Here is a 15,001-nt window from a genome sequence, read left to right as displayed (position 1 = left end):
ACGTCCTGTCCCTAAATCCAAACAAAGACGCAGGGCACACGGTATAACTAAGAATTACCTCAAGGAAAACTACAGCCTCGGTGGATTCAGTGTAAGAATTTTCCAGGCAGCTCTGCCATTGGTAAGTTCTCTACCACGAGAGACATTTATATTCACGTGCTTGATTTCTGTGTCAACATTGCCATCAGCAAATAACAGTAAGGACTCAAAGTCGCCATAGTGGGTATAAGAATTTAAAGTCTCCTATGCCCCATCCGCAGAAAAAGCCACAGATGACGGGTCCAGGGGCCGCCTGAGGCTGGAGCGCCTGCTTTGGGAGTCTCTGTGTTGGTCTCTCATCTCTGCCTCTCTTTGCCCATTGCTTTGTTCTGAGTGGAGGAGCTGGGGAAAGAGGATTACCCTAGCAACTGCAGGCTGGACTTTAAACCCTTCTACCTCGCAGGCAGCAACTTCTCAGCAGACCTGGTAGGAAAATTCTGGAGAAGGAGTCAAACTGGCTTCTTCTGGACAATGTGGCCCTCTCTGATGACTGAAGCGGGCTTTGTTAGCGTCAACTGGGGCTAGGGATGCAGCTCACTGTCGGAGTGCTTGCCTGGGAAGTGCAAAGTCTTGGTTTCTATCCGCAGCACTGCAGGAAACAGGCGCATCTGACTCTCGCTGGTGATCCTAGGACCAGAGGTAGGGGTACTGTGCACAATGTACTATGTACTGTCTACTATGTACAATGTACTATCCACTGTGTACTATGTGCTGTGTACTGTGTACAATGTACAATGTAGTATGCACTGTGTAAATGTCCTATATACTACGTACAGTGTAATGTGTACTATGTGCAATAGACTATGTACTGAGTAGTATGTACTGAGTACTATGTACTGTGTACAATGTACAATGTACTATGCACTATGTACTATGTACAATGTACTGTCCACTGTGTACTATGTGCTGTGTACTGTGTACAATGTACAATGTAGTATGCACTGTGTAAATGTCCTATATACTATGTACAGTGTAATGTGTACTATGTGCAATATACTATGTACTGAGTAGTATGTACTGAGTACTATGTACTGTGTACAATGTACAATGTATTATGCACTGTGTACTGTGTACAGTGTACTATGTGTACTATGTAATGTGTATTATGTATGGGTACAACGTACAATATACTATGTACTGGGTACTATGTACTTGGTAGTATGCAATGAGTACTATGTTCGGGGTACTATGTACTCGGTAGTATATACTGAGTACTATGTACTGGCTACTATGTACTGGCTACTATGTACTGGGTAGTATGTACTGAGTGCTATGTACTGGCTACAATATACTGGGTAGTATGTACTGAGTACTATGTACTGGGTACTATGTACAATGTACTATGCACTGTGTACTATATACAATGTCCTATGTACTATGTGCAGTGTACTCTGTACAATGTATAATGTACTATGCACTGTATACTATGTAGTATGTACTTTATACACGAGTCCCAGTCTCAAAAGGAGGGGTAGTAGGTAGTAGAATGTGAGTAGAGAATGAAAAACGCATATTACAATTTTATTTCCCAGGATTTGTTCTGTATTCATCATAATGCTGGTGCAGAGCTGGAATCCAGCATCTCCTTTCAAGTAACTGAAAAAAGAACTGCCTTTCCTCTCCATGCAAAACCCGATGAAAGTGAGCACTGGCAGATCGAGAAGCTGGAACCGTACAGTAAGAAATGCCGTGAGGAAGAAAAAACAAAACCAGGACGCTGGAAGATATAACCAGCCTTGCTGCTAACGGCCATCTAGGGAATGCGTGGAGAACCGGTGATTTCAAAGGATGAGGCTGATGGCCAAGCATCAAAAACTGAAGATGTCATAAAATGAACTGGGTCTAGCTGTTCTAAAGTGCTGAACGTTTGCAGGAAGGGCTGACATGAATATTACATGAAGGGCAGGACCAAGCTTGGGAGACTTCCTACCTACCACTGCACTTGTGTGATCCAGCTTCAAGATGGAAATACCATCAGGCCAGACAGCCAGACAGATCTCTTAAGTGGTCTGTGCTTAATGAAACAGGGTCTAATGAGAATCACAATGCGTGAGTACTTTCTGGCTTGGGCTAAAACCTCCACCTTTCAGAGACTATCAGTTTCCCATGTCCTTGCTTTGGGCACATTTTATAGAGCATCTCTCAGCCTCTCCAGATTAAGCTCCATACATGTGTCCCAACAACTTCCTGTGTCTTTACCAAGCCAGGCCCCGGAAGAAACATCTGCAGGAGAGTGGGTGGGTTCCGGATATCCCTTCTCAGCACTGGGGAAGGGATGCCACAGAGAGACGCCACAGCCTGGGATGGGCACACAATGCCAAGCCTAGATGTTTGCTGGAAGCAGAGGCAAGCCATTTCTCACCGGTGAAAGGCAGTGACTGAGAAGGAAAGGGCCGGGTCTTTACAGAATGGATTCTTCTCTCTGACAGTTTTATGTGAGCAGTGACACATTCCATAGTCTTCTGTTGCTGTGCAAATACCCAAGAGAAACGACTTAAAGGAGGAAATATTTATTTGTGTTCACGCTCTCAGTCCAGGGCAGGAAATCACAGCAGAAGTGTGTTATAGATTGCTCACCTAATGGTGGCCAGGGAGAGAGTAGAGAAGGGGATGGGGGGATTTTGGGGGGCAGGGAGAGGGAGAGACAGAGACAGAGACAGAGACAGAGACAGAGACAGAGAGAGAGAGAGAGAGAGAGAGAGAGAGAGAGAGAGAGAGAGAGAGAGAGAGAGGCAAGGCTGCAAGGTAAATTATAATCCCAGTGACCTAGTTCCTACAGCTCAGCCTTACCTCTTAAACCTCCAGAACCTGCCAAAATAGAGTCACTAGACACAGAGCCAGAGACCTTCAACACACAACTATGGCAGCGGGGAGAACAGAACGAAGACTCATGGGTGCTCAGGGAGAGGAGCTTCCTCAAAGACTGAGAAGAGATTCCCGGGCTGCTGGAATATCTGGATGTAGGCTCCCTGTCTCTACGTGGTGGACCAGAGAGCAGCATTTGCTGACGTGTCTGCACGGGGTCTCCCCAACCCTTAACTTCACTAAGGGGGCGGGGGCGGCGCTCCCTGAGTTCTACACTTTCCCATAGGCGCCTCTTTCCTTCCCACTGGGCCACTCACTCTTGAGTCTTTAAAGATGTCATCAATAGGAGGCTTAGTTCACGGCTAGCTAATTCTACAAACAGAAGCGTAATGCTTACAACAGAGAGAGACGCAATGAACGCGCACCCGTTTAAAAAGTTGTTTTTACGTCATCTCCCCCATTTCGGCCATCGCCATCCAGGACTCTCGCGAGTCCAAGTTCTTACCTTCAAGCAGGGAATCAAACCCGGAGCTCTGGGGGGAGGCTTTCCGCGCCCGTCCGGTTCATTCCTCTGAAACATGATACAGTGAAATAGAAGTTGTCGGGTTTGGTTCTCTCACGGTGATACGTACTGTTCAACTGTAAAAATCACACAACTTTCCAACTCGGCCACGCAATGCTTTTCGGAGCCTAGAAGCATTTCCACCCGCGGCTGAGGAAAGGAGGTCGCTATGAGACCCGCCCCTGTGTGCGCCCTTCTGAAAGGCGTGACCCCATTTCTGTGACTGCTGCCCACTTCCCCTCGGACACTCATTCTTGTAGGAACAGCTTCTAGATGCCATTTCCCAGACTCCCTTATAAAGGAGCGGCATTTTTTTTTCTAAGGCCGAGCATTTTGAGTAAAATAATGAATGATACAGCAGAATCTGAGACTCAGTTCTGAGCGGTAGCGGCTACACTCTTCCATATAATCAATGACCTGCTCAAACGCGCCTTGTTGGCCTTTCTGTTCTCAGGCTGCTTTAAACACCGGGCTCGTTCCCTTCTTCCTGTTCAATTATCTACGCCACTCTAGTAACCATAGCACTATGCACTATGTTTTTTTTTTTCTTTTAGAAATTCTACTTTTGCTCTCTACCATCCATAATGACTGATATCAGGATAAATCCCAAGACTGTGTTCCAACCCCTAGACCTCTTCCTGCTGGCCAATCTGAGCGCTCCTAGCCGCCATCACTGCCCTCTGGACCCAGTTTCTGTGCCATAGTCCAGACTCTGCTATATTGCTTCCTTACCCAAGCACCTTTACGCTTTCCTTTGTCAGTCAAATCTTGGGTCTATTAAACTCAGCCAAGACCTGCCTTTTCCTTTAGAGAAGGTTCTACATCTTCACAAAGCAAATGAGAGGAACTAAGACACCATGACGTTTCTGTGTGGAAATAGAACCAGGGCTTCCTCAGCAAGGTTGGGTACACTGTTAGTTGGAACAAGCAGCTTAAGAACCCTCAAAAAAAAAAGTTAGATGAGACAGGAGTCAGAGGTAGAGCCTGACCCAACTGATCCCTGCAGAGCAGTCTCGGGATAATCTGGGGCGAATGGGCTTCTCTGAACAACGCAAAGTAAAGGGCTTCAGTGACGGGTGGAGTCTGACAGGGATTCCGATCCTGCCCTGGAGGCTGAAGTGGGTGGCTCTGTACCCATCCACAAGGTGGCCTTGTGGGGGTCACTTCTACCCTCTTTTTATTTCCCGTAGCTTCAACCTTTTATCATAATTGAAAGGTTTGGTAGAAGTTGGATTTCCTAACACCCAAGAGACCTGGGTTTTTATCCAGGTCCTAAGATAATTCACCCTTAGCCTTTAGCCCAGTGAATCAAAGGAAGCTTGAAAGCCCTGCAAGTGAATACGTGGCTGAGGCCTGCCACTACATCGCCCAGTTTGTTTGTCTGCATCACCATGAGGCTGTCAGACTGCACATGCAGACTGCTGACTGTGTTAGGCATGGTTCATTCACTCTGCACTTGAAGCTTCCAAAGGATGCCTCTGCACGTTCACACCCCAGAGAACCCGGAGGTCAAATGTTCACAGCTCTTACGGTTTGAATACAGAATGCTCCACCCGAGGCTCAAGTGATAGTTTGAATATGCTTGGCCCAGGAAGTGACATTATTAGGAGGTGTGGCCTTGTTGGAGTAGGCGTGTTACTATGGGCGTGGGCTTTAAGACTCTTATCCTACCTGCCTGGAACTCAGTCTTCCACTAGCAGCCTTCAGATGAAGATGTAGAACTCTCAGCTCCTCCTGCACCATGCCTGCCTGGAAGTTGACATGCTCCTGCCCTGATGATAATGGACTGAACCTCTGAACCTGTAAGCCAGCCCCAAATGTTGTGTTTAAAAGAGTTGTCTTGGTGTACTGGCTGGTTTTGTGTGTCAACTTGGCACAAGCTGGAGTTACCACAGAGAAAGGAGCCTCCCTTGAGGAAATGCCTCGATGAGACCCAGCTGTAAGGCATTTTCTCAATGAGTGATCAAGGGGGTAGGACCCAGTCCATTGTGGGTGGTGCCATCCCCTGGGCTGGTGGTCCTGGGTTCTATAGGAAAGCAAGCTGAGCAAGCCAGGGGAAGCAAGCCAGTAAGCAACATCCCTCCATGGCTCCTGCATTAGCTCCTGCCTCCAAGTTTCTACCCTGTGTGAGTTCTGGTCCTGATATCATTCCTGATGGACAGCAGTGTGGAAGTGTAAGCTGAATAAACCCTTTCCTCCCCAACTTGCTTCTTGGTCGTGATGTTTGTGCAGGAATAGGAACCCTGGCTAGGACTCTTGGTCACGGTGTCTGTTCACAGCAGTCAAACCCTAACTAAGACAGCTCAGATTTTCAGTTCAAAATATCCAGATTTTGCTACTATATGTAGCCTTCAGGGCAGTGTTTCTCAACCTTCCAGATGCTGTGACCTTTTAATACAGTTCCTCATGCTGCGAATAAAATTATTTTCACTGTTACAACTGTAATTTTTTTTTTGGTTCTTTTTTTTTTTTTTTGGAGCTGGGGACCGAACCCAGGGCCTTGCGCTTCCTAGGTAAGCGCTCTACCACTGAGCTAAATCCCCAGCCCCACAACTGTAATTTTGCCACTGTTGTAAATCATAATGTATTTATCATGTCTGATACGCAGGATATCTGATGTGCAATCCCTGTGAAAGGGTTGTTGGACCCCCTAAGTGTGGACCACTTTAGGAGATGTGGCCCAGGGGGCGAGAGCAGGTCCCCCAGGACAGGCCATTGAAGGCTAGACTCACTCACCGCTGGTTCAAGTCTAGCTGCCTCCGCTCCCTATTCTACCTCAACGTGAACATCTGCTTCACGCTCCAGGCAACCTCCCTCCCAGCCAAGACGGATGGAGGCCTCTCTGAAACTGTGACAAGTAAACCCTCAGCCCCTCGAGCTGCATTTGCTGTGTGTTTTAGTCCTGGCGGTCTCTGAAAGTCAAAGGCCGGCTGTAAGCAGTGTCAGCATCTGGTTCCGGTTTAGGCAAAGAACGTTAGAGGATGCATTTTCACCACAAGAGACAAAGCTGAAACTCACACGTTTGCTGGAGACCGGATCCTCAACTCGATCCTGACTTCTTCTCGTAGGGTGTCCTCTGGGATCTGAGGGCCTCTCATTACCTGAGATATGGAAATGTCACACAGTTAATTATTCATTTCCTATCACCCTTAATGAGGGGATTAACTGCAGAATGAAACAAAAGGAAATAGTCCGACCTTCAGGCTGTCAGGAAGCGATAATTAACTAAAACCTCAAGTCCCTTTAAATGGACATATGAAAGGGTTTTACCGATCATGGTCTAAAATGAGTCATCGGGGGTCACTAATTGAAGTCGCATAATGGAGCCTCGACCACGAGACAATAAACATGCGCTAAAAATACAATTTCTTAATTATGCACACCTGATGTTTTGTGTGGAGGGGATACAATGTCTCTCTTACTGTGGACAGAGAGGGACAGGGAAGGGAGGCTGCTTGGCAGGGTGTGGGAGTCAGTTTGATCTCGGAAGGAGCAAGGTGGAGCGAACTGGGAGATGTGCTAATCAGGGCCTTCACACTAACAGCCTGGATTTCCCTGACTTGGTTTATTGGTCTGACCAAGCATTACCATGGCAATGAATCACGGACACATTCTGCTGCGCGGCATGTAAACACAGCCTTCTAACACAGACCTTCGCTGATACGATGGACATGAATAGCTTCGAATTACTACGGCTGTGCCACCTGGGGCTTCGTCGCAGCCTCATGGCCAAGATGGAGCCATGTTCCAGGCGTTGTTTTAGTACCTGCCTTCCCCAGAGCATTTAATGAGCACGCCTGGTCGGCGTGCCTTAGATGACAGAGTGGCACCTTCTTCACCGTCATCTCTCCCAGGAAACACAGTTTCCCAAAGACCATCAAGCCTTGAAAGTCTTCACACACCAATACTGTGAGACAACATACAAATACACACACACACACACACACACACACACACACACACACACACACACTCAAAATACGGCAGATCAAATCACTATTAATAACTCAAAGAACCATGGGGATCCAGTCAGCCCAATTCCTCTGCCAAAAGTCCAGAACATTTGCTCAGTACTTCTGATTTATTTTATTTTTTTTTAAATTCTGTTCTTGGTTTGCTTCAGTACATTTCCCATTTAGATCTTTTACTGACTCTGTCAGACTTTGTCTGTGACCTTACTAGGACATACGCAAGAATGGCAGGCCTTCAAAGCAATTAAAAAAAAAAAAAAACTATGCTTGCCAAACAAACGTTTCCCATTTCTCCATAGCAACCATCATCTTGGCCATATAAGCAGAAATGGCCAGAGGGAAAGCAAAGGAGCCCTACTTTATTTAGGTTGGTAACAGCATGCTATTATTAACCGGTTCTTGAATATCTAATGCTCCCAGACTCAGTATTTCTATATGCAATTGATAACCACTGCCTCAATCCCACACAGCTTATGTTATTCTGATCTCACAAACTGAGACCCGGCTGTTATGGCGCTGGCCTGACGGCCCACAGGCCATGGCTGAGGAGTTCAGGCAGGAATTCAGCACCAATGTTCTTCAGCTTGAGCCATGGGAAACCAACCGCCAGGAGTCGGTTAGCCCTTACCCAAACCGACAATTTTATGGTGCGACCCAATAATGTAATATGTTGCCCTTAAAAGGAAGCCTATAATCTCCTGACATCACAGAGTCTCTCTAAGCTGTCAGTGTGTGGACTGGAGAACCATCTCGTACAGTATTGGGGTGGGGGTGGAGCTGATGGTAACGGAATCCACCCCGTTTCTGCATCAAAAACATGCATGAATGACACGGCAAAGTAATGTCAAAAACCCGTTTTGATACATTCTATCCGGAAACCTCCACACGGAATCATGCTCACTAGAGTTTTCTAACCACTGAACTGACTTCAAGTATTCAGAGCCAATGATGCAGAAATATTATTTTGGTGGGCCACTGAGCTAGTAGTGTACGAGCAGGTGTGCGGTCCAATGATAATTTGGAAAGACAGATTTAACTCCACAGAAACTACGTGGGAGTCAATACTAGGGTACTTTAGAAAGAAGAGACAAATATTTTCTACGAGTTCTCCTTTTGGGAATAATGAGCAATAAACTGAAATTTCCATTCAACCCACAGTTTCCGCTCTTGACACAGTCAGGATGGAAGAAGTCGAGGGAAGGGGGTTTGTGACGACTGCACTGGAGGTACACCAGCTCCTAACAATGGGCTGATAAGTGCATCTGATTGGGACACTTTGTGTTGCCTGTCTTTCTCCGGATAAGTCACAGGGGCAGCCAAGGAGAATTAAAGTGAGCTATGAAGCCCTGGGGGAATCTTTTACTGAAAGGAAAGCTGAATCACAAGAGTTTCTCACCAGGGACAGCTACTCAATACACTGGCACCATCATAGTGACCAGCATCAATCACTTCCTAGATCTAGGGCCAATGCCCAGGCCTGGGTGCCAACCCCAGCCAATCACAGTCCAGTTCCAGTAGTATTTTTCCACTACCACCTATATTTACTTCCCTGGAAAAGGATATACGGAATAAACAATTGTGCCCTCAAATTAACATAATAAATAAAATATCCTACAGAGCTATATTTAAGAGTCTCCTCATCTGAGACAAAATGGCCAAATAACTTTGAAAGCCAGCATTTACTTAAATACAAGCAAAGAGGAAACAGATTCGTCAGTGCATCCCACACGTGTTCTCTCACCCTCCCTTCCTAAGCTCATCTCCCATTTGGAAGGCACCTGATTGACACAGTGGTAGACTGTGCACGACTCAAGTTTACAAATCAACACTTCATAGGATCTGAGCCATGACAAGGTTAATAGCAACTGTGCCTTATTACACGCAAGCCAAAGAACAGAACTAAAGTGAAGGTGCTTTAAGCAGAAGGCCGTCCGATGTCCTTTTTAATATAATGATGGGTGTATGAAAGAAAAATGAAAATAAGGATAATGATTGAAGGAAGAAGGAAGGATAGATGATGTATGTATGTATGTCTGTATGGATGGATAGATGGATGGATGGATGGATGGATGGATGGATAAATGGATGGATGGATGGATATATGGAAGGGTGGATAATGGATGGATAGGTAGATGGATGGGTGGGTAGAAGAATGGATGGATAGATGAAAGGAAGGATTAGTGGATGGAAGGAAGGAAGGATGAATGGATGGATGATTCATCTGGTTCCCAACATCCACAGTGACTCATTCTGTAAAGCTGGAATGTTTAGAAAATAAATCCTACTGCTGTACCAGAACAGACAAGGACATAACATGGTAGAGAACAAAGTGCGCCAAAACCATCCTTTTCTTTCACTTGTGTGTGAGTTCCCCAGTGCTCAGGACATTTCTCTTGCTTCGAACGATACGGAAAATACAAACGAAAGAGTGACACTAATCTGTCAGGAGAAGTGGTTCTTTATGAGTGAATGCAAGCATTTCTGAACGGTGCTCTAAACATTTCAAGATATATTTATGTGTGCGCACGCACGCGTCTGAGTCACAGCACGCATTATGGAAGCCAGGGAAATCTGCCAGGGTCAGTGTTCTTCTTCCACCGTGCAGATTCAGGGACAGCACTTGGGTTGTGGGGCAAGTGACACTACTCACTGAGCCACCTTACCCTTGAAACTGTGATTGGATGGTCCTCAACTTCTACTGACGTTCTCTGCATGGGTCTTCTAAAGAAACTGTACTTCCCCCTGTTGCTCTTAGGTGGAATTTGTGCAAATGGCCCTTTCCCAGAGGATGTTATATCCTTCCCATGACTGGCCTTCAGGACCACTTAAATCCACACCAATGCCAACGACGTGCTGTGTGCTGCTGGCTTTTCACTGGACTGGCTTTTCATTGTGATTGGCTTAGGATGGATTCTGGCCTGAGGCGGAGCTACAGTAGCCAGATGGCGGGTGACGCTGGCTCAAACAGGCCTTTCCAATGGTTGACAATGGCTTCCTTAGAGAACACTCTGTGAATGAGGTCTAGCCAGTTCTTTCTAGCCAATTCCAGGTTTTTCATTTCTCTCCCTCCTCTCTTCCTCCCTCCCCCTTCCCTCTTGTCCAAGAAAAAAACAATAGTGATTTCCTGTCTCCCTGACTGTTGTGGTTTGCCTTGGAGTTCTCTCTGAATTTGTAAAATAAAGGCAGGAGCTTGAGATTTGGGCAGAGGGAGGAGTCGAGAGAGAGGGGAGGAGTCAGGAGGGGGAGGAGTCAGGAGGGGGAGGAGTCAGGGGAGGAGAGGAAAGAAGCGAGGAGAGAGTTGTCGTGGGAGAAGGAGAAGCTGGAGACCTGGCAAATAAAAGGTGCAAGGGATGAGGGATTTGGGAGCCAGGAATAGGACAGTGTAGGGTGGATCTGCCCAATCTAGACGCTAGATTGTTTTCATATTAATTGAGTTGCGTTTTCTTTGTACTGGCCGATTCGGGTTGGAGAGGAAACTGCAACACCTGACACACTTTAAACAGTTCTAACGGGACTCAATGTTCAAGGGCAGATGACAGTCCACAAAGCGTGCCAAAGGTGGCAGGCATGTTCCTGAACATCGGGCTAAGGGGTGCATACAAGCAGTCAGATCACATTGTGCGGATGGCAGGCAATCAGCCTTGTATGTGTCATATGAAAGTGCCAAGTCCGTGACAGACACCCGTCCTCACTGGTGTTTCTATGGCGTTCCCAGAGGAGTTTGCAGGGTATGCACAGTGCAGAGAGTGGAGAACTGGAGGGTTCAGCCTTTTCTGGCAAGGCACGGGGCTGGCTGCTCAAACACTAAGCAAGGTGAACCTCTTACCCTGCATGTCAAGACACGGTGACTGTCAGTCCCTATCGTTGTACGTGGCCTTCCCACACTCTGCTCCTCTGTGAGGCTCCTGGAAGGCCAGAGAACAGCCGTGAGAGCAGGACCTCTTTCCTGTCAGGAGAGAGCAGTGCTGGGCCAAAGCCCTGGGAGGCCATGATAAGGGACTGTCCCCTAACCGGAGGCTGCTGGTTGCTAGGAATCAAATCTAGTTGTAAGTACCTGAAGTTGAAAAGATGATTTGCTGTAAGATAAAGCCCGTGAGTTCACAGAGCTCCACGAGCAAGAAGCAAACTCCAGCCCGGCTCTGTGGCCACCCCAGGTGGGAAAGAGAGGTCCCACGCACTCACACTGCATTCTGGTTCGCTCACTCTCATTTTTGGTGTTTGACCAGGCCGGTTTTGTTCTTTAAAAGCACGTCAGACTTCTTCTCTCCATAAGCTCTGGATCCCTCTAGTTATAAGGGAGAAATGCTACAGAGTATGTCTGGTTTTTACCTGACTCTGGCTTGCTCTGATGCTAGCCTTAGAAGTCCCTGAGCATGGGGCCACCGAGGCATCCACAGCCTGGCCTGGCCTGGCCTGGCCTTCATATCCTGCCTCTAAATCCTGAGAGACTCTGAGGGTGGATGTCCACAGGTCTTACCCACAGTGTTAAAGGGTGGGTCAGGACTGCCGAGTCTGTATTTTCTAACTGAGACTATGAAAGGCAGGAATTCTCAGAGAAGGGAGCAGAGAAGGTCGCAGTGATGTCCCTGTACAAATGAACTATTCTCCCAGGCCAAGTATCCCCCTCCTCACAATGTGGCATGGGCCGGGGCCAGGAGAGAGCTACACTGTTTCCCATAGGGTGTAATGTACAATGAATTTGGAATAAGCATGAATATTTGATGTCTGTTTCTCCACCCTTCCTCTACTACAAATGTCACACACACACACACACACACACACACACACACACACACACACACACACACACACACACACTACAGAGCTGCTGCTGTCACAAGGGCAGCAGCCACCTCTACAATTGTGGTTAAAAGACGCTATGGACACAGCGACGAGGCAGAGCCCTGGACTGAGGCTGTTTGCATCCCTTCATTAACAAATACAGCGAGAGTCCTTTGTCATCACCTGTATCACACCCTGGGCAAGAACGGCGCTGTACCCACCCAGAAGCCCTTTCTACCAATCACCGTCTGGTTCATGAGCTTTCCACAGAACCACCTTTTAAATACTTAGAACTTGACCAAATATTCCTGAAATCTAGCGTTCCTAAAAATATCTATAAGCAGAGCCGTAATAAATTTAGATAAACAGCGATTATCTGGCTCTAGACACCGAGTTCAGTTCAGCACCTAGAAACAAAAAGCAAGCAGGAGGGCTAAAATAAACATCATAACACGGGCCTCGCCTTCTCTTCTCCACACTGGGTAGCTTTCTGGCCCGCCTGCAGGAAGCTCACTGTTTGCCTACGGCAGGCAGATGTTTACCCGCGTGGATGCTTCAAATCTAGTGAATTAGTTATGTAGGAGATTGTAATTACGCCGTGTGCTTTGAAGGGTGTGTTTTCCATATGTGCATCCATTTTGAGAGACATAGGAGTTATTTCGGGAGGCCACGGAGCCAGGCAGCACAGGACCCGAGTTCAAGTTTTGACTTTGACAATCTAGGGCGCGCAAGGGTGACTCAGCTCCTTGATCCCATGATCCTCCACTGCTCCGTGCTCTTTATCCTCCTATCAGGTTAAGGAGTTAACCAAGAGGATGAATACTAACATTCTTCAGAAACTGTAACTACCCCTCTTCTGATTGGATTCCCCTCCCCGCACTCCCCCCACCCCCCCACCCCCGTGTCCACCTGACTAGCTCGGGAACCTCGACTGAGAAAACACCCTCAGAATGGCCTGTGAGCCACTTTCTTGATTCATGATTGATGGTTGATGTAGGAAGGCCCAGCTCACTATGGGCAGCAGCAGCCCGGGATGGGTGGTCCTGGGTTCTACAAGAAAGCAGGCTGAGCAAGCCACGGGGAGCAAGCCAGTAAGCAGCAACCCTCCATGGCCTCGACTTTGGTCTGCCTCCAGGTTCCTGCCTTGTTTGTACTCCTGGCTTGGTTTCCCTCCATGTTGGATCGTGATGGGGAGGTGTAAGCCAAATAAACCCTTTCCTCGCCCTGCCAGGGTGCCTTTGTCATAGCGACAGAAAGGTAGCTAAGACAAGTACCTAGCAAGTGTTGTGTTTGAGTGAGTAAATTCGCTACTTTACAAAGGAATGAATACGGTTGCCTGTCCTTACTACTATGACTATTTTGCACAAATGTACACATTTATTTTCAGTAGTATTTAACTAAATTTCATCTCAAGCAAACTTTTTAAGGCTTTAAGTTCTGGATCTGGGTGTGCGTCTGTGCTCAGGCGGCCTTGGAGGTCAGGGGGATTAAGAACCTCTGGAGCTGGAGTTCTAGGTGGTTGTGGGTGGGAACAGAGTTTGGGTCTGGGATAAGTGCAGTCTGCTCTTAAGAGAGGAGCCCTCTCGGGGCTGGGGATTTAGCTCAGTGGTAGAGCGCTTACCTAGGAAGCGCAAGGCCCTGGGTTCGGTCCCCAGCTCCGAAAAAAAAGAACCAAAAAAAAGAGGAGCCCTCTCTCCTTCAAAGCTCTGTCGCACCATAGGCAGATTCCAAGTTTATCTTCTAAAATACGCAGTAGGATGAATTAAAATAGACATTAAGAAGCAGGTACTTCCAAAACAGACAACTAGGCAATAAAACTAGGAACAGTCACAATATCCATTTGCCAAAAAAGTCTGCTTTTTTTTTTAATTTGGGGGATTAAATCTAGGGCCTCATGCAGCTAGGCAAGTGTTGCATTCCTGAATTATAACAACAGCCCCCAAAGTCTGATTAAAAATACTCATTTTTCTTAAAGCGAGATCAGATTTTGTAATTCAACCTGACTGACTAAGCCAACAGTGTGTCAGGGGTAGGGCAAAGAGCTTCAGAGGCTGGCAGGACACAGGGAAACTGGCTCTCTTTCCAGTAGTTGAAAAGAGAACAAGATAATGGGTAAGTTAAGTAAATACAGGTGAATTAATTTCTCTGAATATATATGTACATATATACACACTGTTATATTAATATAGATATAGACTAGCAGATAACTCTGGTTATAAAGATAAAGCACAACAGTTTTAAAGATAAGTAGATTGTTGAAATGAATTAGCCCAATTAACTAAATAAGGTCTGTTTATTCTTCCAAGTCATGCTTATCCAGTGTGCAATATAGGATACAGTCTCTAACCAACAATGAGGTAGTCCTAAGACCCTGCTAGTGCAAGGACACAAAGCCACACAGAAACAGGTTTTCGGGAGGCTGGAGTGAGAGCACAGATCATGTGCTGAGACCTCAGGGATGCCACTACACCGACGCTTTCGGCTTCTCTCGCCCAATATGAGATACGGTCTCGCTAAAATAACAGCCAGTACCAAATGAGATGCCGCTACTGTGAGCATCCTCTCCCAGTGAGGTTAAATGCAGGCAGCACAGCCATCCCTGACTAGAGATGTAATGGTCAAGTGAAGGCTGAGTGACACACACAACAAGGGGCTAAGCTTTGAGGGGCTGGTGAGATGGCTCAGCGGATAAGAGCACTGGCAGCTCCTACAGAGGACATGGGTTCATTTCCCAGCACCCACATCAGCTGGTTCGTAACCACCTCTAACTCCAGCTCCCGGAGATCTGACACTTGGCCACCTCAAGCACCTGTAGACAAAGTGCACATACAGACAAGCAAGC

At 47.0% G+C, this 15,001-nt stretch overlaps 1 protein-coding gene and 1 long non-coding RNA gene across 5 annotated transcripts in view; one reads left to right on the top strand and one right to left on the bottom strand.

Moving 5' to 3' along the window:
• The window catches only part of Pced1b (PC-esterase domain containing 1B), a 134,029-nt gene that overhangs the window by 95,389 nt on the left and 23,639 nt on the right, over positions 1-15,001 (bottom strand). For all 4 annotated transcript variants that reach the window (XM_087557571.1, XM_087557570.1, XM_087557572.1 and 1 more), the window contains exons 2-3: positions 6,425-6,507; positions 3,350-3,415 (exon numbers count right to left, since the gene is read on the bottom strand). The gene's annotated coding sequence lies outside the window, so the exon portion shown is untranslated. The remainder of the gene's footprint in view (positions 1-3,349; positions 3,416-6,424; positions 6,508-15,001) is intronic.
• On the top strand, positions 417-5,609 carry LOC148004966 (uncharacterized). Its single transcript, XR_015625984.1, has 2 exons — positions 417-678; positions 1,572-5,609. It is a non-coding gene; the product is annotated as an uncharacterized LOC148004966 (long non-coding RNA).

This window comes from Rattus norvegicus, chromosome 7 (assembly GCF_021556685.1).
Source record: "Rattus norvegicus strain SHRSP/BbbUtx chromosome 7, alternate assembly SHRSP_T2T, whole genome shotgun sequence".
Taxonomy (NCBI): Eukaryota; Metazoa; Chordata; class Mammalia; order Rodentia; family Muridae; genus Rattus; species Rattus norvegicus.
This window is presented reverse-complemented; position numbering and strand designations above follow the sequence as displayed.